This window comes from Macaca mulatta, chromosome 7, assembly GCF_049350105.2.
Source record: "Macaca mulatta isolate MMU2019108-1 chromosome 7, T2T-MMU8v2.0, whole genome shotgun sequence".
Lineage (NCBI taxonomy): Eukaryota > Metazoa > Chordata > Mammalia > Primates > Cercopithecidae > Macaca > Macaca mulatta.
In genome coordinates, this window is record NC_133412.1 from 154,973,058 (window position 1) to 154,993,553 (window position 20,496).

Here is a 20,496-nt window from a genome sequence, read left to right on the forward strand (position 1 = left end):
GTGATCACACTTTTCTTATTTTATCTTCCTATCTTACTCTCATACAGGGTTCCCAAAACTTTTAATTTTATGACTCCATAAGATGCAGAAGTGAGAAACAGATATAGATGACTGTTGGGTAGACAGTGGAGATACTGCTTCTTTTTCACCATGATGTTTTAATTGTCTTTCCTACTATCTAATTAGTTCAACAAATGTTTAGTGTTAGGGACTGTGTGCTGAGCACTTGGGATACAAAGGATTTTTATGCTTTTAGGTCTTATATCTAAATCTTTAATCCATCTCAAGTTAATTTTTGTATAAGGTGTAAGGAAAGGGTCCAGTTTCAATTTTCTGCATGTGGTTAGCCAGTTTTCCCAACACCATTTATTAAATAGGGTGTTATTTTCCCATTGCTTGTGTTTGTCACGTTTGTCAAAGATCAGATGGTTGTAGATGTGTGGTGTTATTTCCGAGGCCTCTGTTCTGTTTCGTTGGTCTATATATCAGTTTGGGTACCAGTACCATGCTGTTTTGGTTCCTGTAGCCTTGTAGTATAGTTTGAAGTCAGGTAGCGTGATGCCTCCAGGTTTATTGTTTTTGCTTAGGATTGTCTTGGCTATATGGGCTCTCATTGGTTCCATATGAAATTTAAAGTAGGTTTTTCTAATTCTATGAAGAAAGTCAATGGTAGCTTGATGGGAATAGCATTGAATCTATACATTACTTTGGGCAGTATGGCTATTTTCACGATATTGATTCTTCCTATCCATGAGCATGGAATGTTTTTCCATTTGTTTGTATCCTCTCTTATTTTGTGGAGCAGTAGTTTGGTGACCAACACCTACGTGAAACTGAGAGCTGCTGTCTTTGGTCCTGATGGCAGTTTTTATGGTGATGCTCATGAGGTGTGTGGAGAAAGATGGGAGAATCTGAACATTTTCTAAGATACAGAAAAAAATTCTCCTCTCTCACTCATTTAACTGGTAAGCCTGACTTTTATTCTGCTAAGCCTATGAACATAACTTGGAAGATTTTTCTGGAATTCTTGTGTTTTTAATATGGAAAAAATTCTTAGATGAGTGGTTCAAAATGCTTTCTCCCTTAGTTTTGCATTTTCCACATTGATTTCTCTGCCTCAATAGTCTTTGTATGTATATCATGTTAGGGAGTTCCATATTACATTATTCCTTCGTGTTCTTGTCTCCACAGACATCAGTTCAGCTTCTGTGAATTTAAAAATAAATCAAGTTGTAATTAACCTATTTATGTAAATGAAAAATTCTCTATCACATCTCCTTTCCTCCCCTACAACAAGGTATCTGCTCCTCCTGTTTGTTCTCAATAACAAACAAAATTCCTTGGGCTGATGATATTATTGGTCAGCCAGTGTGGAAGAATACTGTGAGTCATTGTATTTCATGCTACCTGTTTCTATACTTTTTTTTTTTTTAAATTATATGAAGCTTTTGCTCATCTCTTTGTTTCCTTAACATTTCCCTCATTGTAGGTCAGTAAGCTTCACACCAGGCACTATCTTTCTGGCCTGTTTACTCACTCCTCCTTTAACTTTCTTTAGACAAATCACAGGTTTATTTTTGTTTCCCATTCTTTTCCAGTTATCTTAGAAATATTTTTCTCCCTCTCTTTGTTCCACTTGTGAAATAAAGGGGGCTAATCCAGACTATTCTATATAGAGTGTTGCTGGCAATATCTCTATAATAAAGAGAGTGAAAACTGGAAGCTTTGATGTGGAATTAGGGAGAATAAAGAACCGGTGCCTTGAACTTCTAAATCCAGTGAAAATGCACAGTAAATGCATTCAGGGTCTTTGAAAGTCAACGTTTGCTTCCTTATCTTTCTCTAATTAAATCTACTCTCACAGAAGAACAGAATCTTGATTTTTGTTGTATGTTTCTCTTTGCTGTTTCAAGTATATTGTTTGCTACAATTGTTCTAACACAATTGTATGATATTTCAGTTCCCATTGAGGTTAAAAATGCTTTTGTTACCTGGACCCTTACAGATGATGCATAACATTTCATTTTGTCTTTGAGGTCAAAGCAATCAGCATATGACTTTTTGAAAACATTTATTTCCACCAAGGGGCTACTATATACTAATTTCTTATGCTTGATGACTTTTATTAAATATTTTATTGCCAATCATTTATTTTCAAAACTGAATGCCTCCACTTCCTTTGCATCAAACAAATAACCACCTTAATAGGTAGGTTACTGACACTCTAGTTTTTAATGTCTATTCACTTATTCATATGGCAATTCTTTGTGACAGTTATTCATAGAATGCCTAGTACATACCAGGCATCATGCTAAGTCCTGAGACATAGATATTTAAGAAATCCAAATTTCAGGTGCTCACACTCCAGTGGAGGATGTCAGATGAGTAAAAAGAATTATAAGATAGTGGCAATTATAAGATAGTGACTAAATGATAACAGAGATACAAAGTGCCCTAGGAACACAGAAGAGGGTACTAACTTATGCACTGGGGTCCAGACCTGGAAACTTTACTCTCAGAAGGTTTTACTTGTATGGTAGGCAGTGGAAAGAAACTGACAATTGTGATGTAACCTTGAAGAATTAAATTAACCTTATTGGACTAATAGCTGAGCAGTGATTTCTAGGCCTGATTGTCATACATCTGGTGTAGTAGTATGAGCTTTGGAATTAGACACCTGAAAATAAATTCTGGCTCAGCCACTTACTAAGTAGCGTCCCCTCTAAGATTCAGTTTTCTCATCTGCAAAATGGGAATGATGACACCTGCCTCATATAGTATGGCTTGAATGAGATAATGATGTTTCCATCTTTTCTTTAAGCCCCTCCTGATGGAATTTAGAAAAAACAAGAGTAGTGGGAAAATTGAACTCTGATAATCACATTTGGTAAACTCAAACCCCAGGTTAAGCAATTTACATAACTAATTCTTTAGATCATCATCACAACCTTATTAGGTACATATTATTAGTTCTATTATCTCCAATTAACAAGAATGAAAATGAAGTTTATACAAGTTCAAAGATTTGCCCAAAGGGGTGGTTAGTAAAAGATGTTGCAAGAGCTTGAATTTACACCTGCATGGCACTGAAGTCCAGGTTCTTACCCACTCTTTTACTCTTGTTCCCTGTCTTGGTTTATTTTGATTGATGAGTATGGCTGCACTTGTCTCATAGGTTTTGTTGCCAGACAGAAGACTGTGGTAGACAATAGATTATACTTTCCATGGGGACATGCACCGTGTGTGTTTTGCTAAGCGAATTGTCATCGCATTGCACAGAATCTAGTACCAAGAAGGCACGCCTATTTGTAAAGATGCAGGCTATGCTAATGTAACAAAGGGACTCTAAAACACAGATATTTATTTTCCTCTCACATAATAGTTTATGGCTAGTAGGTAGGCTTGACTTTGCCATTTTCAGTAAGTAGGCAAGAGTGAGCAGAAATCCAGGTCAAGGATTTTCTTTAAGGTAAGTGATGCTGAAATTGCCCCCACTCTTTCCACTCAGTTGCCATTAGTGCATACTTAAGTCACATACCTGTAAGATCAACTGGAAAATGTAGGTCCTAGTTGGACAGCTACCTGCTCAGGAAGAAAGTGTGATAGTTCATTTTAGGTGTCAACTTGACTGAATTCAGGAATACCTAGCAACTTGATAAAGCATGATTGTGGGGTGTGTCTGTGGGGTGTTATCAGAGGAGATTAGATATGAGTCTGAAGCATTAGGTGGAGAAGATCTGCCCTCAATGTGGGCGTGAACCATCCAATCTACTGGGAGCTGGGAGAAAACAAAAACAGAAAAAGTGAATATGTTGATTTTGCTTCTGGGGCTGGGAAAACTTCTTCCTCTCCTATTCTAGGACAATAACTCCAGGATCCCCAGCCTTTGGACTCCACTGCTTAACAAGAGGGCCCCTCCAGGATTCTCAGACCTTTGGCCTTGGACTGAGAAATACACCATTGGCTTTCCTGGTTCTGAGGCTTTTGGACTTGGACTGAGCCATGCCATCAGCATCCCAGGGTTTGCAGCTTGCAGATGGCCTGTCGTGGGACTTCTCAGCCTCCGCAATCACATGAGCCAATTCCCCTAATAAATCCCCTCTCATATATTTGTATTTATCTATATATATCCTATTGGTTCTTTCTCATTCTGGAGACCCCTGAGTAATACAGGAGATGAGAATAGATTTGGGGATACTACCAGCAATTCCCATTACAGTGCTCAATGAATATTTATGGAATGAATGAATGAAGACAATCAAAGCATGTAAGTCAACCTGGGCCCCAATGAGATCAAGGCAAAGATGTTAGTTTGATCCACCAGCTTAACTATGCCAGCATGCCAATGTGTCTTTCCAGCTAATTCTTGCCAAAACGCATCTTTAGTCAGAGCTACCTATTGTAAGTATCTCTTCACTATAGTGTTTTCCTTTAATCTATGACTGTCAACTTTTTTCCTGAATGTCAGAATGGGATTGAAGCCACGGAAGAGTTTATGTGAGCTCCATGGATTATGCTGCCCTCTTAAGGAAGACAAAGTGACAGGTTATACAGTACTTATCTATATCACCTGTCAGTGACTCTGCATCTGGGGGCAGAGAGAAGATCAGGAGTTTTAGCTGGTTATTTGTGATTCTCTTTTACAACTACCATGGCATTAGAAGAGTGTGTCTCTGACATTGGCAAAATGTAGTTTTAGTTCTCCTAAAGAAAGTGCTGGAAGTTTATTCCCTATGAACTTCTAGACTCTTTCAGATCAATATTCCGACTGGGAAGTCTATCCTAGCAACTTTCTCTTTTCTGCAATGTAACATTTTCTTTGTCTTATTAGATTTTTTTTTAACAGCCAGTGTAGGAGCCTGTATAGTGTGATGTCCAACTGGTGGCAGATAATTTGTCCCACATAGAGTGTGATCACTCTTCTTTGTTGTCAAAGGATATGGCAGAGTTTTTAAAATTTCACTGAGTCAGTAATCAGAATTACAATAGACTTTGTAAATGTAGAAGAGGCAAAGCCACAGATCTCGGGGGGCTTGTCAGGGAGGCGGTATTCTTCAAAACTTACCAAGGTGGAAACTTTCTCACTTGTAAGGCTGAAAAAATAAAGAATAACTACGGAAACCTTATATCTCTTTAAGCTCTTTCATTCCTAAGAGCTTGAAGTGACTCTCTAGATCCACACCTCATTTATTTTCACAACGTCCCTGTGGAGTCAGAGGCTAGTTTTTCTTCACTGTTCATGCTGTTCAGAGGGAAGCCATGCCCTGAGAACTCAAGTGACTTGCATTCAAGGTCAGAAAGTGAGAAGTTGTAAAGCCAACGCTTGAATTCAGGTGTTCTGACTCTTCACCTAGTAGCTGCTTTAAGATGATCACAATTGGGAAAGAAATTCAGCTGGGAGAGCTAAAAATATATCATAAATACACATGATGTCATGATACATCAAAGTTCAGATCTGAAAATGTTTCTTAGTCTGCAGATTAAAAAATGTTTTTGATAAGTCAACAACATTCAGTGCTGTGAACTGTTCTTACTCCCTCAAGCCATAGGTACAGAGATCATCATTCTGTATTTAGTTTGGAATGATGCCCCAGAATCAGAGTTCCTAAATAGCACTAATGATTTCACAGATTTCAGGAAGAATAGGGGACATTGACCATGACACATAACGATACTCATTAAGTTGCAGAATAGAATACTTGTAATTACCAATTAAAAAGTGGGGTGAACAAAATCTAAATCCATGGACATGTAGGATTGGAGCAGAGTCTCTTCAGCCTTAATGGTAGCTTTGTGTGAATCAGAAACTGTGCTTTTCTTCCAGGTGGACACAACCCTAACCCAGGGTACACAGGTTAGTGAGAAAAGCTCTGGCTGGATTCAGCTTTGTTTATTCATCTCCTCACATGGATGTTCTTTGTGGCCATCTAACATAGAACAACAGCCTTCAAAGTTGCCTAACTCACTTTCCCACATTCAGGTAATATAATATCATGTCTATCTCACAATAGAAGTTAGTTCACTTTTTAAAAACTCTTGGCAAAAATATTTTCACAACTTCATCATATTGCTTCTCATAATACTTTGAAGTCCTTGATGTTAGGATATGTTGAGGAGGAGGAGAAATAGATGCAACCGTAAAATAAAAAATGGTTTGAATATTTTGACTAGCTTTTTACCAGAAAAAAAAAAAAGACTTAGAAGATACTTGAGGTGACCTTGCCCAAGTTGTCTGGAAAATTCCTTCTCTTAAATAAAAAAAAATGGATATAGTTCATCTTTATATGAAGGAAAATATCATGAGTGTCCAATATTGAGAGGAAGCTGACATTTACACATAATTCCTTGGGAAGTCAACCTTAGGGAGGACACAACTTTCAGCATAGAAAGGCCAGAGAGAGGGAAAACCTACATTGTAGTAGGTCCATCTGATACATTCATCCTGTAAGTAGAGGGATATTTTGTCCCTGTTTTCTGAAAATCTAAAATTACCAACTTTCACTTGGGACCTGAGTTAGTGTAATCAATCATAAAACAGATGGGACATAAAGGAGATTAAAAGAAACAAACTACATTAAAAGTAGACTCTTAGCCAATCTCTTTGATCCCACTTACCTCAAATCAAAGCACTATATGATGGACAGTGACTTCCTCTCTGAAAAGACAGCAACAATCAGGTTTATACAGATTATGAACTTGCAGCATATTTAAGAAGCTTCACAAGAGGTGCATTTATAATGTGCTCCCCATTGAAAGTGAAGAACAGCAGAGGGAAGTGCTGGGATATAGATATGTAACCTGGTCAAACTTCAGACAGCCCAGTAAAAGAAGAGGGCCTAAATTTTCCATGAATCAGGATTTTAGATAAATGTAGGCCTGAAGATCAGGAACGACTAGAGCCTACAAAATATAAGTAGTTGTGATAAAACAAAACAAAACAAAAAAACCTAGTTCCTACAAAAGTTGTTCTCTTTTTTACACTCTACTATTTTTGTAAGAATATTATTATAAACATGTGATCACGCAAATGTTTGATGATGGGTATATCATAATTCGCAGCTTAAGAAAAGGAGGTGGACAGAAATTAATTGATTCGTTCAAATGACTTTAGCAAACAAAATGTCCAATTTCTGATTTCCATATATTTATACTAAACTTGACAATTTCTAGAGTTTGCCACATAAATCCATGAAATACCAACAGGTACTATTTGTTAAGTGGATACTATATACTAAGGTTTGTGTCCCTTCCAAATTCATATGTTAAAACCTCATCATGAATGTGTTGGAACTAATAGGTGGAGCCTTTGGAAGCAATTAGGTCATTAAGGTGGAGTGCTGATGAATGGAATTAGTGCCCTTATAAAAGAGATTCCAGAGACCTAACTAGTTCTTTTCACCATGTGAGGACACAGCAAGAAGGCACCATTCATGAACCAGAAATAAGTCTCACCAGACATCTTAATCTGCTAGTACTTTGACCTTGGACTTCCCAGCCTCCACGACTGTGAGATTTTTCTGTTGTTTGTAAGCCACTCAGTTTATGGTATTTTGTCATAGCATACTGAACATTCTAAGATATGTGAATAATTATTATGTGTATCAATTACTATGCTAAATTTTTTACATAGTATGATGGACTGAATTATGTCCCCAGTAAAATATATGTGTTGAAGCCCTAGCCTCCAATGTGACTGTTTTCGGAGATAGGGACTTTAGACAGGTAACTAAGATTAAATGAGGGGCAGGATGCAGTGGCTCATACCTGTAATCCCAGCACTTTGGGAGGCCAAAGAGGGTGGATCATCTGAGGTCAGGAGTTCAAGACCAGCCTGGTCAACATGGTGAAACCTCTACTAAAAATACAAAAATTAGCCGGCTGTGGTGGTGAGTGCCTGTAATCCCAGCTACCAGGGAGGCTGAGGCAGGAGAATTGCTTGAACTCGGGAGACAGAGGTTGCAGGGAGCTGAGATTGCGCCACTGCACTCCACCGTGGGCGACAGAGCAAAACTTTGTCTCCAAAAAAATAAAAGATTGAATGACGTCATAGGGCTAGGGCCCTAATCTGATAAGGCTGGTGTCCTAGTAAGAAAGAAAGAGACTCCAGAGATCTCTCTCTCTCTCTCTCTATACATGAGCACAGAAGAAAAACCACACAAAGACCTTGCAAGACAGAGGTGCTCTATAAGCCAGGACAAGAGGCCCCACTAGAAACCAACCCTGATGACACCTTGGTCTTAGACTTTTGCCTTCCAGAACGGTGCGAGTATATATTTTTGTTGCTTAAGTCACGCAGTCTCTGGTGTTTTGTTATGGCAGTCCCAGTAGACAAATACATATAATTAGCTCAACTTAGCTTCTTAATGGAAATGCGGTATTATTTTAGAAATTCAATATAGTGACTAGAAGTAAAGCTGTAGATCCTAGCTGCCTGACCTCCAGTTCCAGCCCTACCACTTCCTACCCACGTGACCTGGGAAAGTTCTTTTTTTTTTTTTTTTTTGAAACGGAGTCTCGCTGTGTCTCCCAGGCTGGAGTGCAGTGGCGTGATCTCGGCTCACTGCAAGCTCCGCCTCCCGGGTTCACGCCATTCTCCCGCCTCAGCCTCCCAAGTAGCTGAGACTACAGGCACCCGCCACCACGCCAGGCTAGTTTTTTGTATTTTTAGTAGAGACGGGGTTTCACCATGTTAGCCAGGATAGTCTCGATCTCCTGACCTCGTGATCCACCCGCCTCGGCCTCCCAAAGTGCTGGGATTACAGGCTTGAGCCACCGCGCCTGGCCGGGAAAGTTCTTAATCTCTCTATTAATATGATTTTTTTCATCTGCAAAATGAAAGTAATAATAAGTATCTTTCTCATTGGGTATGGAGAGGGTTAAATGCATTAATGTTTAGTATGATAGTGACAGGCATAGAGAAAACACTCAATATGAATAAGCTATTTTTATTAGCCCAATTTTCAGATGGTGAAGCTGAGGCTTAGGGAGATTCAAGATCAAGATCAAGATCAATATTACTCAGCCATTAAGCTATTAATCTTGGAAGTACTATTGTTAGAGCCAGATTCCTTATTTTTAGAAACCAAGGCCTTCATCTTTGTATTGTATGGACCTTCAGGCAAAGCACGCTCAAATGAGATATGCAGTTAAATATTTTTCTAAGTAGACTAACAATCTAAACATTTTGCAATTTGCCTGCTTGCATTACAGAGCCAGGACTCTGGTGGGGCATTTTGAACCACTTTACCTTGCTAAAATCACGAGGGCTTTGAATGTCAGGCAGAGAAGAAATCTATTATTCCTCCTCAACATAATCCCAACTTGCTTTCTCTTGTTTCAGCAGTTCTAGGAAATGTCCAAAATATAGGTAAGCACTCTGGTAAGTGCTTAAACTATACGAGAAAATTTAGCTATAGAAAATGCTACATAAAAAACATTCAGTGGGCACTGATAATTCCAAGGTAACCTTAGTCTACTAAGTTTATTTTACTTCGTTCCATTGGGTAGTGAGACCTAGATGGGTTTGTAAGACATTGAGAGATGTTGGTCTTTTGGCAGCTTATTCATCTCTATGGTAAATACTGCATACTGGGAACAATTAGGAAATTCCTCCCATCTTTGTCTCAGGTAAACCATTATCTCTTCCCTCTTGGTTGGATTTCTGTTGGCTCTGGCCCTGGTTCTCTGATTGCTTATGGTATGATATGTAAGACATGCCTCACCTTCTGGAAAGCTAGAGGCCACATAACTGTCAACTATTTAGTATACTCTTGACCTGAGACCATCATGGCATGTTAAGTGCTCTTTGGTGTAGCCAGAGGGAGAGGAATGTAATTGCTTTGGCTTATGATGGGCCATCTTCTTTTTGCTCTTGATGTTTTGCCAGAGGCACTCAGTTGATCCTCCATGATCTCGTCTCTGTGCCCACTTGGTCCTCCAACTCCTACTTCTCTTCATAGTATATCTTTGTGTTTCCATCTTTTAGCACATAATAATTATTTGCTGTACTTCAAGGTCATTGAAGGTAGGAAGTATATATATTCATATATATGTACACACACACATATATATAGTCTAGATGCTATGGGCTATGCTGGGCATTGGAGATAGTTTCAAGGCACTCAAAATATACATTCTTAATGAATGCATCAGTGAAGAGATTAATGGGTTCTACTCAGTTGCTGTTGAATAAAGAGGACCTAGCAATATACATTTCCATGTTATAGGATATTGGAACATAAAGGATTGAATAGGTATTTATATATGTGCATTTCTTTGAGACATGGCCAGAAGTCAATATCTTCTCAGGCTAAATGGCAATACTTAAGAGCTGGATAACTTTCAAATTTGTAGGTGCTGGAAGATACTAAGTATGTTGGCTTAGTTGAAATTCTTCAGCTTCTTCAATTGTCAGAACTAAATGCTATTCTGAGAAGGAGCTCTGATGTCCCCATGGTAACCAGGGCTCCATTAAAGGCATGGCGTCACAAAGCTGTCCTTGTTTGAAGACACTTGGGAATTTCAGGTATAAACGGAAATACTGTTAAAGGCAAATTATACATACTTATTCTGTGTAATTATGTGCACATGTATAGATATGTCTAATTTAGCCACACCTCTCATTTAGTTTTGTTTATCATTAGGCTTTTTAGTGACTTAAATCTCAGACACGGATATAGCTCCAGGTGCTTAAACAAGAACTCATTTAAATTTTGGAGTAAATATCAATTCCTTTGCTTATTTACTTATTATTACTCTTAACACAATGAAGAGAATTTTGATTCTTAACATAACCTCTGAAATGGACACATATACTGTCTGTATTGCAAAATCACCCAGCACCTTTGCTGGCCATTCATAGCCTGGGCCAGTACTAGCAGCATGCCTGAAGGAGGGTATTTTAGAGTTAAGAGAAAGAATTGTCCAGACAGCTTAGGCAAGGTCACCTCAAGTACCATTGTTTTTTTGAGATGGAGTCTCACTCTGTCACCCAGGCTGCAGTGCAGGGGCACAGTCTTGGCTTATTGCAATCTCTGCCTCCCGGGCTCAAGCGATTCTCATGCCTCAGCCTCCTGAGTAGCTGGGATTACAGGCGTGCACCACCACGCCCAGCTAATTTTTTATATTTTTAGTAGAGATGGGGTTTCGCCATGTTGGCCAGGCTGGCCTCGGACTCCTGACCTCAAGAGGCCCACCTCGGCCTCCCAAAGTGCTGGGATTACAGGCATGCACCTCAAGTATCTTTTAAGTCATTTTTTTTTTTTTGTTCTGATAAAAGCTCGTCAAAATATTTAAAAAAATTGTTTTGTAGTTACATCTAAATATTTTGCAGTGGCAGAAAAAGAACACGATTTTTTTTTAAATGAAGGAAATCATAAGGTCAATGGATTTGGGAAGGATCTTGATTCCCTCATCAATAGCATTATCCCTTTGCCTAGTTATGGACTCCCCTCCTATCAGAGACAATGCCTTTAATGGCTCCATTTTTATGTTATACAATGCAGCCAGGAAAGATGTTAGGCAGACTGGATTAGCTCTGAAAATGCAGAAAAATATGACAAGGTGAAAGGCTAGCCATGAAGCTGGTTAGCTCATAAATAATAAAAACTTGACAGAACTTGTAAGAAGAAAATGGGAACAATTTGCATAGCTGTGTTGCAGGAACAAGTGCATCTAAGTGTTTATGCTGGCTACAGAGATGCTCTGAGCTGGAATATTTGCCAAGGTGACTCTTCTCGCCATGGTGCTTTTTTAAAAGGTTCTTGCTGTACTTCCCCCCCACCAGCCCCACTCTCACCCTCCCACCCGCCCAGCAAATTCTTTGGAATTGTTATGAATGCTGAATGTTTTTGGCTTTGTTTGTGACATTGAGCCACACTAAATTTTTCTGAATGAAAGTCTAATGCTGTTTTTCTAAATAATATCTATGTATTGTCCCTTCATTGACATTCATATAAGGAAAAATGTGTTACATTTTCTATATTTCTAATGACTCCCGAGTAGTGGGCTCCGTGAAGATTTTCCTGAGGGCTAGCCTGAACAAAATACCTGAGGATCAAAAATCACTTTCTCTATATCTCTCAAATCCTGTGCAAGTATAAGTAAATTTCTGTTTCTTCCCAGTGGGAAAAAGTCCAAATAGGAAGCTAAAGCTGGGAGGAAACTTAGAAAACATATTGTTCAATGCCCTCATTTTCTAAAATGAAGAAATGAAGCCAGAAGAAACTAAACCATGATATAGATTTGTGGCAGAACCAGAGCAGGAAAATAGGAATCCCAGCTGCAAATTTATTGCTAGCATGCGGGAATATCTATATTTACATATGTATACCTGTAATATATGCCTATGTATGCATACAATATATGATACATATATCCCCGCATGTTCACGATAAACTAATTACACACACACACTCACACACACACATATATATATATATAAAATGTGAATATAGCTGAAATTCTAATTTAATCTAACCTCCCTCCCAGGAGCTTGTTAGAGATGCAGAATCTCAGGCTGAACCCCATACCTACTACGTCAGACCCTGCATCCTAATAGGATCCCCAGGAAATCCACATGTATTAAATTTCAAAAGCACTGTTCTAACAATTCCTGATTTTTTTATGTTAATCAAGTATAGTTTTGCAGAGTCACTAAATAATCCAAACTTTCATTTTATGTGTTGATTTTGCATCTGTCTTTTCTCTCCTTCACTAAATTTTACAGGCACTTTCAACTACTACAAAATGAAATGATATTGAAATTTATCACTTCCATTCCGTCCTTGCCTTTTAGTAGAAAGGGTTATCTTCCGTTCAGATTTTGCCTCCTCCTATTTAACTAATTGTTAATGGTATTGCATGTTTGTTCTTCTCTCAAAACTGTGCTAAGTACGTTGTACTCATTATCTCATTTAATCCGTGCAACAGTGGTGAGAGGTAATAATGATCATAATCTCCATTTTACATAAAATATGACTGAGGTTGGAAGAGGTAAACTGACAGCTGCAATATGTCAGAGCCTGGACTCGAACCTTGATTTAACTTAGTCCAGAGTATGAACAATAACTACAATATATATTGCTTTTGTAGTCCAAAATTCTAATTTTTTATTTTTCGCAACAGTTATGCCTGTAAAAAATTTAGTTATCTTCCCAACTAAAAATTAGTTGTCAAATTTGGCACAATTCCAAGTGCCTAGTGGCCTCTTGAGCAATATTTGCGGATAAATGTGTGAATAAATGAAAAGACCCAAGTATCTCTGATAAGAAAGCACATGGTCTCTCCATAACACCAGAAGAAAGAAATGTCCATCAAAACAGACATTTCCCATTTGGAGGTTGTGTTCACTTATTATCTCTAATCCTTCCACCCACTTTCTGCTTTTCCTTACCTCTGACCTATATGTTACTGCAATACCCTAAATTTCTACTAAATTTTCAGTTTTTACACTCCTATTGTAGAAAGTAGCCTGCCTGGAGGACTAAACTCAAATCTAGTGACAACCTTCATTGGAAGCCCTGAGCTGCTATTTTAAGGGATTCTTGGAAAGCCCTGTGAAGTCTGAATCCTCTTTCATTTCCTGGGAATTTCAGAGCTAGAGCATCAGGCTTTAAGGCTTTGAGACCTTTGTACTCTAATGTCAGTAAAAAAATCAAGAACCAATCTCGAGAAGGAGGAAAAATATAGGGACGCTGAATGCGTAGGGCCTGAGAGGGATGGGGGATGAGGAGAAACCAGGGCTGAACCATTTCAGAGTCATTCCATGAGGACTGATGATAAGTGCAGGGCTGGCTTTGACAGGGTATAAGGTGGCAGGAGTCAAGGCAGTGCCGCAGAACCCTTGAGTACCCAACTCTAGAGCTGCCAGTTTCCAAGGATATGGTACAGGAAGACAAGGATCACACCTCTTTGAGCATTACTTCTTAACCTAAAAAGCAATGGGCTAGGGTGTTTTCAGTTCCTTTTGTTTGGGAAGTTTTTTTTTTTTTTTTTTTTTTTTTTTTTTTTTTTTTTTTTGAGGTTGCAAGAGTCATTATTGATTTATTTATTTATTTTTTTTTATGAATATTTCTTTTTTTTTTTTTTTATTATACTTTAAGTTGTAGGGTACATGTGCATAACGTGCAGGTTTGTTACATATGTATACTTGTGCCATGTTGGTGTGCTGCACCCATCAACTCATCGTTTACATCAGGTATAACTCCCAATGCAATCCCTCCCCCCTCCCCCCTCCCCATGATAGGCCCCGGTGTGTGATGTTCCCCTTCCTGAGTCCATGTGATCTCATTGTTCAGTTCCCACCTATGAGTGAGAACATGCGGTGTTTGGTTTTCTGTTCTTGTGATAGTTTGCTAAGAATGATGGTTTCCAGCTGCATCCATGTCCCTACAAAGGATGCAAACTCATCCTTTTTGATGGCTGCATAGTATTCCATGGTGTATATGTGCCACATTTTCTTAATCCAATCTGTCACTGATGGACATTTGGGTTGATTCCAAGTCTTTGCTATTGTGAAGAGTGCTGCAATAAACATACGTGTGCATGTGTCTTTATAGCAGCATAATTTATAATCCTTTGGGTATATACCCAGTAATGGGATGGCTGGGTCATATGGTACATCTAGTTCTAGATCCTTGAGGAATCGCCATACTGTTTTCCATAATGGTTGAACTAGTTTACAATCCCACCAACAGTGTAAAAGTGTTCCTATTTCTCCACATCCTCTCCAGCACCTGTTGTCTCCTGACTTTTTAATGATCGCCATTCTAACTGGTGTGAGATGGTATCTCATTGTGGTTTTGATTTGCATTTCTCTGATGGCCAGTGATGATGAGCATTTTTTCATGTGTCTGTTGGCTGTATGAATGTCTTCTTTTGAGAAATGTCTGTTCATATCCTTTGCCCACTTTTTGATGGGGTTGTTTGTTTTTTTCTTGTAAATTTGTTTGAGTTCCTTGTAGGTTCTGGATATTAGCCCTTTGTCAGATGAGTAGATTGCAAAAATTTTCTCCCATTCTGTAGGTTGCCTGTTCACTCTGGTGGTAGTTTCTTTTGCTGTGCAGAAGCTCTTTAATTTAATGAGATCCCATTTGTCAATTTTGGCTTTTGCTGCCGTTGCTTTTGGTGTTTTAGACATGAAGTCTTTGCCCATGCCTATGTCCTGAATGGTACTACCTAGGTTTTCCTCTAGGATTTTTATGGTATTAGGTCTAACATTTAAGTCTCTAATCCATCTTGAATTAATTTTTGTATAAGGAGTAAGGAAAGGATCCAGTTTCAGCTTTCTACTTATGGCTAGCCAATTTTCCCAGCACCATTTATTAAATAGGGAATCCTTTCCCCATTTCTTGTTTCTCTCAGGTTTGTCAAAGATCAGATGGCTGTAGATGTGTGGTATTATTTCTGAGGGCTCTGTTCTGTTCCATTGGTCTATATCTCTGTTTTGGTACCAGTACCATGCTGTTTTGGTTACTGTAGCCTTGTAGTATAGTTTGAAGTCAGGTAGCGTGATGCCTCCAGCTTTGTTCTTTTGACTTAGGATTGTCTTGGAGATGCGGGCTCTTTTTTGGTTCCATATGAACTTTAAAGCAGTTTTTTCCAATTCTGTGAAGAAACTCATTGGTAGCTTGATGGGGATGGCATTGAATCTATAAATTACCTTGGGCAATATGGCCATTTTCACGATATTGATTCTTCCTATCCATGAGCATGGTATGTTCTTCCATTTGTTTGTGTCCTCTTTGATTTCACTGAGCAGTGGTTTGTAGTTCTCCTTGAAGAGGTCCTTTACATCCCTTGTAAGTTGGATTCCTAGGTATTTGATTCTCTTTGAAGCAATTGTGAATGGAAGTTCATTCCTGATTTGGCTCTCTGTTTGTCTGTTACTGGTGTATAAGAATGCTTGTGATTTTTGCACATTAATTTTGTATCCTGAGACTTTGCTGAAGTTGCTTATCAGCTTAAGGAGATTTTGGGCTGAGACAATGGGGTTTTCTAAATATACAATCATGTCATCTGCAAACAGGGACAGTTTGACTTCTTCTTTTCCTAACTGAATACCCTTGATTTCTGTCTCTTGCCTAATTGCCCTAGCCAGAACTTCCAAAACTATGTTGAATAGGAGTGGTGAGAGAGGGCATCCCTGTCTTGTGCCAGTTTTCAAAGGGAATTTTTCCAGTTTTTGCCCATTCAGTATGATATTGGCTGTGGGTTTGTCATAAATAGCTGTTATTATTTTGAGGTACGTTCCATCAATACCGAATTTATTGAGCGTTTTTAGCATGAAGGGCTGTTGAATTTTGTCAAAAGCCTTTTCTGCATCAATTGAGATAATCATGTGGTTCTTGTCTTTGGTTCTGTTTATATGCTGGATTATGTTTATTGATTTGCGAATGTTGAACCAGCCTTGCATCCCAGGGATGAAGCCCACTTGATCATGGTGGATAAGCTTTTTGATGTGTTGCTGAATCCGGTTTGCCAGTATTTTATTGAGGATTTTTGCATCGATGTTCATCAGGGATATTGGTCTAAAATTCTCTTTTTTAGTTGTGTCTCTGCCAGGCTTTGGTATCAGGATGATGTTGGCCTCATAAAATGAGTTAGGGAGGATTCCCTCTTTTTCTATTGATTGGAATAGTTTCAGAAGGAATGGTACCAACTCCTCCTTGTACCTCTGGTAGAATTCAGCTGTGAATCCATCTGGTCCTGGACTTTTTTTGGTTGGTAGGCTATTAATTATTGCCTCAATTTCAGAGCCTGCTATTGGTCTATTCAGGGATTCAACTTCTTCCTGGTTTAGTCTTGGAAGAGTGTAAGTGTCCAGGAAATTATCCATTTCTTCTAGATTTTCCAGTTTATTTGCGTAGAGGTGTTTATAGTATTCTCTGATGGTAGTTTGTATTTCTGTGGGGTCGGTGGTGATATCCCCTTTATCATTTTTAATTGCGTCGATTTGATTCCTCTCTCTTTTCTTCTTTATTAGTCTTGCTAGTGGTCTGTCAATTTTGTTGATCTTTTCAAAAAACCAACTCCTGGATTCATTGATTTTTTGGAGAGTTTTTTGTGTCTCTATCTCCTTCAGTTCTGCTCTGATCTTAGTTATTTCTAGCCTTCTGCTAGCTTTCGAATGTGTTTGCTCTTGCTTCTCTAGTTCTTTTAATTGTGATGTTAGAGTGTCAATTTTAGATCTTTCCTGCTTTCTCTTGTGGGCATTTAGTGCTATAAATTTCCCTCTACACACTGCTTTAAATGTGTCCCAGAGATTCTGGTATGTTGTATCTTTGTTCTCATTGGTTTCAAAGAACATCTTTATTTCTGCCTTCATTTCGTTATGTACCCAGTAGTCATTCAGGAGCAGGTTGTTCAGTTTCCATGTAGTTGAGCGGTTTTGATTGAGTTTCTTAGTCCTGAGTTCTAGTTTGATTGCACTGTGGTCTGAGAGACAGTTTGTTATAATTTCTGTTCTTGTACATTTGCTGAGGAGTGCTTTACTTCCAATTACGTGGTCGATTTTGGAGTAAGTACGATGTGGTGCTGAGAAGAATGTATATTCTGTTGATTTGGGGTGGAGAGTTCTATAGATGTCTATTAGGTCTGCTTGCTGCAGAGATGAGTTCAATTCCTGGATATCCTTGTTAACTTTCTGTCTCGTTGATCTGTCTAATGTTGACAGTGGAGTGTTGAAGTCTCCCATTATTATTGTATGGGAGTCTAAGTCTCTTTGTAAGTCTCTAAGGACTTGCTTTATGAATCTGGGTGCTCCTGTATTGGGTGCATATATATTTAGGATAGTTAGCTCTTCCTGTTGAATTGATCCCTTTACCATTATGTAATGGCCTTCTTTGTCTCTTTTGATCTTTGATGGTTTAAAGTCTGTTTTATCAGAGACTAGTATTGCAACCCCCGCTTTTTTTTGTTCTCCATTTGCTTGGTAAATCTTCCTCCATCCCTTTATTTTGAGCCTATGTATGTCTCTGCGTGTGAGATGGGTCTCCTGAATACAGCAGACTGATGGGTCTTGACTCTTTATCCAGTTTGCCAGTCTGTGTCTTTTAATTGGAGCATTTAGTCCATTTACATTTAAGGTTAAGATTGTTATGTGTGAACTTGATCCTGCCATTATGATATTAACTGGTTATTTTGCTCGTTAGTTGATGCAGTTTCTTCCTAGGCTCGATGGTCTTTACATTTTGGCATGTTTTTGCAATGGCTGGTACCAGTTGTTCCTTTCCATGTTTAGTGCTTCCTTCAGGGTCTCTTGTAAGGCAGGCCTAGTGGTGACAAAATCTCTAAGCATTTGCTTATCTGTAAAGGATTTTATTTCTCCTTCACTTATGAAACTTAGTTTGGCTGGATATGAAATTCTGGGTTTAAAATTCTTTTCTTTAAGAATGTTGAATATTGGCCCCCACTCTCTTCTGGCTTGGAGAGTTTCTGCTGAGAGATCTGCTGTTAGTCTTATGGGCTTCCCTTTGTGGGTAACCCGACCTTTCTCTCTGGCTGCCCTTAAGATTTTTTCCTTCATTTCAACTTTGGTGAATCTGGCAATTATGTGTCTTGGAGTTGCTCTTCTCGAGGAGTATCTTTGTGGCGTTCTCTGTATTTCCTGGATTTGAATGTTGGCCTGCCCTACTAGGTTGGGGAAGTTCTCCTGGATGATATCCTGAAGAGTGTTTTCCAACTTGGTTCCATTTTCCCCCTCACTTTCAGGCACCCCAATCAGACGTAGATTTGGTCTTTTTACATAATCCCATACTTCTTGCAGGCTTTGTTCATTTCTTTTTCTTCTTTTTTCTTTTGGTTTCTCTTCTCGCTTCATTTCATTCATTTGATCCTCAATCGCAGATACTCTTTCTTCCAGTTGATCGAGTCGGTTACTGAAGCTTGTGCATTTGTCACGTATTTCTCGTGTCATGGTTTTCATCTCTTTCATTTCGTTTATGACCTTCTCTGCATTAATTACTCTAGCCATCAATTCTTCCACTTTTTTTTCAAGATTTTTAGTTTCTTTGCGCTGGGTACGTAATTCCTCCTTTAGCTCTGAGAAATTTGATGGACTGAAGCCTTCTTCTCTCATCTCGTCAAAGTCATTCTCCGTCCAGCTTTGATCCGTTGCTGGCGATGAGCTGCGCTCCTTTGCCGGGAGAGATGCACTCTTATTTTTGGAATTTCCAGCTTTTCTGCCCTGCTTTTTCCCCATCTTTGTGGTTTTATCTGCCTCTGGTCTTTGATGATGGTGATGTACTGATGGGGTTTTGGTGTAGGTGTCCTTCCTGTTTGATAGTTTTCCTTCTAACAGTCAGGACCCTCAGCTGTAGGTCTGTTGGAGATTACTTGAGGTCCACTCCAGACCCTGTTTGCCTGGGTATCAGCAGCAGAGGCTGCAGAAGATAGAATATTTCTGAACAGCGAGTGTACCTGTCTGATTCTTGCTTTGGAAGCTTCCTCTCAGGGGTGTACTCCACCCTGTGAGGTGTGGGGTGTCAGACTGCCCCTAGTGGGGGATGTCTCCCAGTTAGGCTACTCAGGGGTCAGGGACCCACTTGAGCAGGAAGTCTGTCCCTTCTCAGATCTCAACCTCCGTGTTGGGAGATCCACTGCTCTCTTCAAAGCTGTCAGACAGAGTCGTTTGCGTCTGCAGAGGTTTCGGCTATGTTTGTTATTGCCCTGTCCCCAGAGGTGGAGTCTACAGAGACAGGCAGGTTTCCTTGAGCTGCTGTGAGCTCCACCCACTTCGAGCTTCTCAGCAGCTTTGTTTACCTACTTAAGCCTCAGCAATGGCGGGCGCCCCTCCCCCAGCCTCGCTGCTGCCTTGCCGGTAGATCACAGACTGCTGTGCTAGCAATGAGGGAGGCTCCGTGGGTGTGGGACCCTCCCGGCCAGGTGTGGGATATGATCTCCTGGTGTGCCTGTTGGCTTAAAGCGCAGTATTGGGGTGGGAGTTACCCGATTTTCCAGGTGTTGTGTGTCTCAGTTCCCCTGGCTAGGAAAAGGGATTCCTTTCCCCCTTGAGCTTCCCAGGTGAGGCAATGCCTCGCCCTGCTTCAGCTCTCGCTGGTCGGGCTGCAGCAGCTGACCAGCACCGATCGTCCGGCACTCCCCAGTGAGATGAACCCAGTACCTCAGTTGAAAATGCAGAAATCACCGGTCTTCTGTGTCGCTCGCGCTGGGGGTTGGAGACTGGAGCTGTTCCTATTCGGCCATCCTTTTTTTTTTTTTTTTTGGGTAAAGGAGCAAGCTGCATTCTGGAGACAACTTCCCTGGGGCCAAGTGAGCCGGGTACAGCTCGATTTGGTCTGTGGTCTCTCCTCTGGCCTGGACTTTTACCCTGATTAGTGGTTCTCTTGATTATGAAGAACAGTCTTAGCACCCTATGATGCCCGTTGCACCAGCTGATTTTCAGACCTTCAAAGGCATTGCAGTTTGTATGTGTCCACCTCCTGGGGAAACAAGAGAACAGGTACCCCTAGCCTAAAGGGATGTTTCAAGATTTGC

General features: G+C 39.7%; 2 long non-coding RNA genes across 2 annotated transcripts in view; one reads left to right on the top strand and one right to left on the bottom strand.

Annotated features, from left to right (window-relative positions):
- Positions 1–20,496, top strand: part of LOC144329673 (uncharacterized) — a 176,691-nt gene that overhangs the window by 23,600 nt on the left and 132,595 nt on the right. The window lies entirely within an intron of this gene.
- On the bottom strand, positions 958–9,823 carry LOC114679289 (uncharacterized). Its single transcript, XR_003731003.2, has 3 exons — positions 9,723–9,823; positions 6,616–6,655; positions 958–1,206 (listed from the first exon to the last, which is right to left on the bottom strand). It is a non-coding gene; the product is annotated as an uncharacterized LOC114679289 (long non-coding RNA).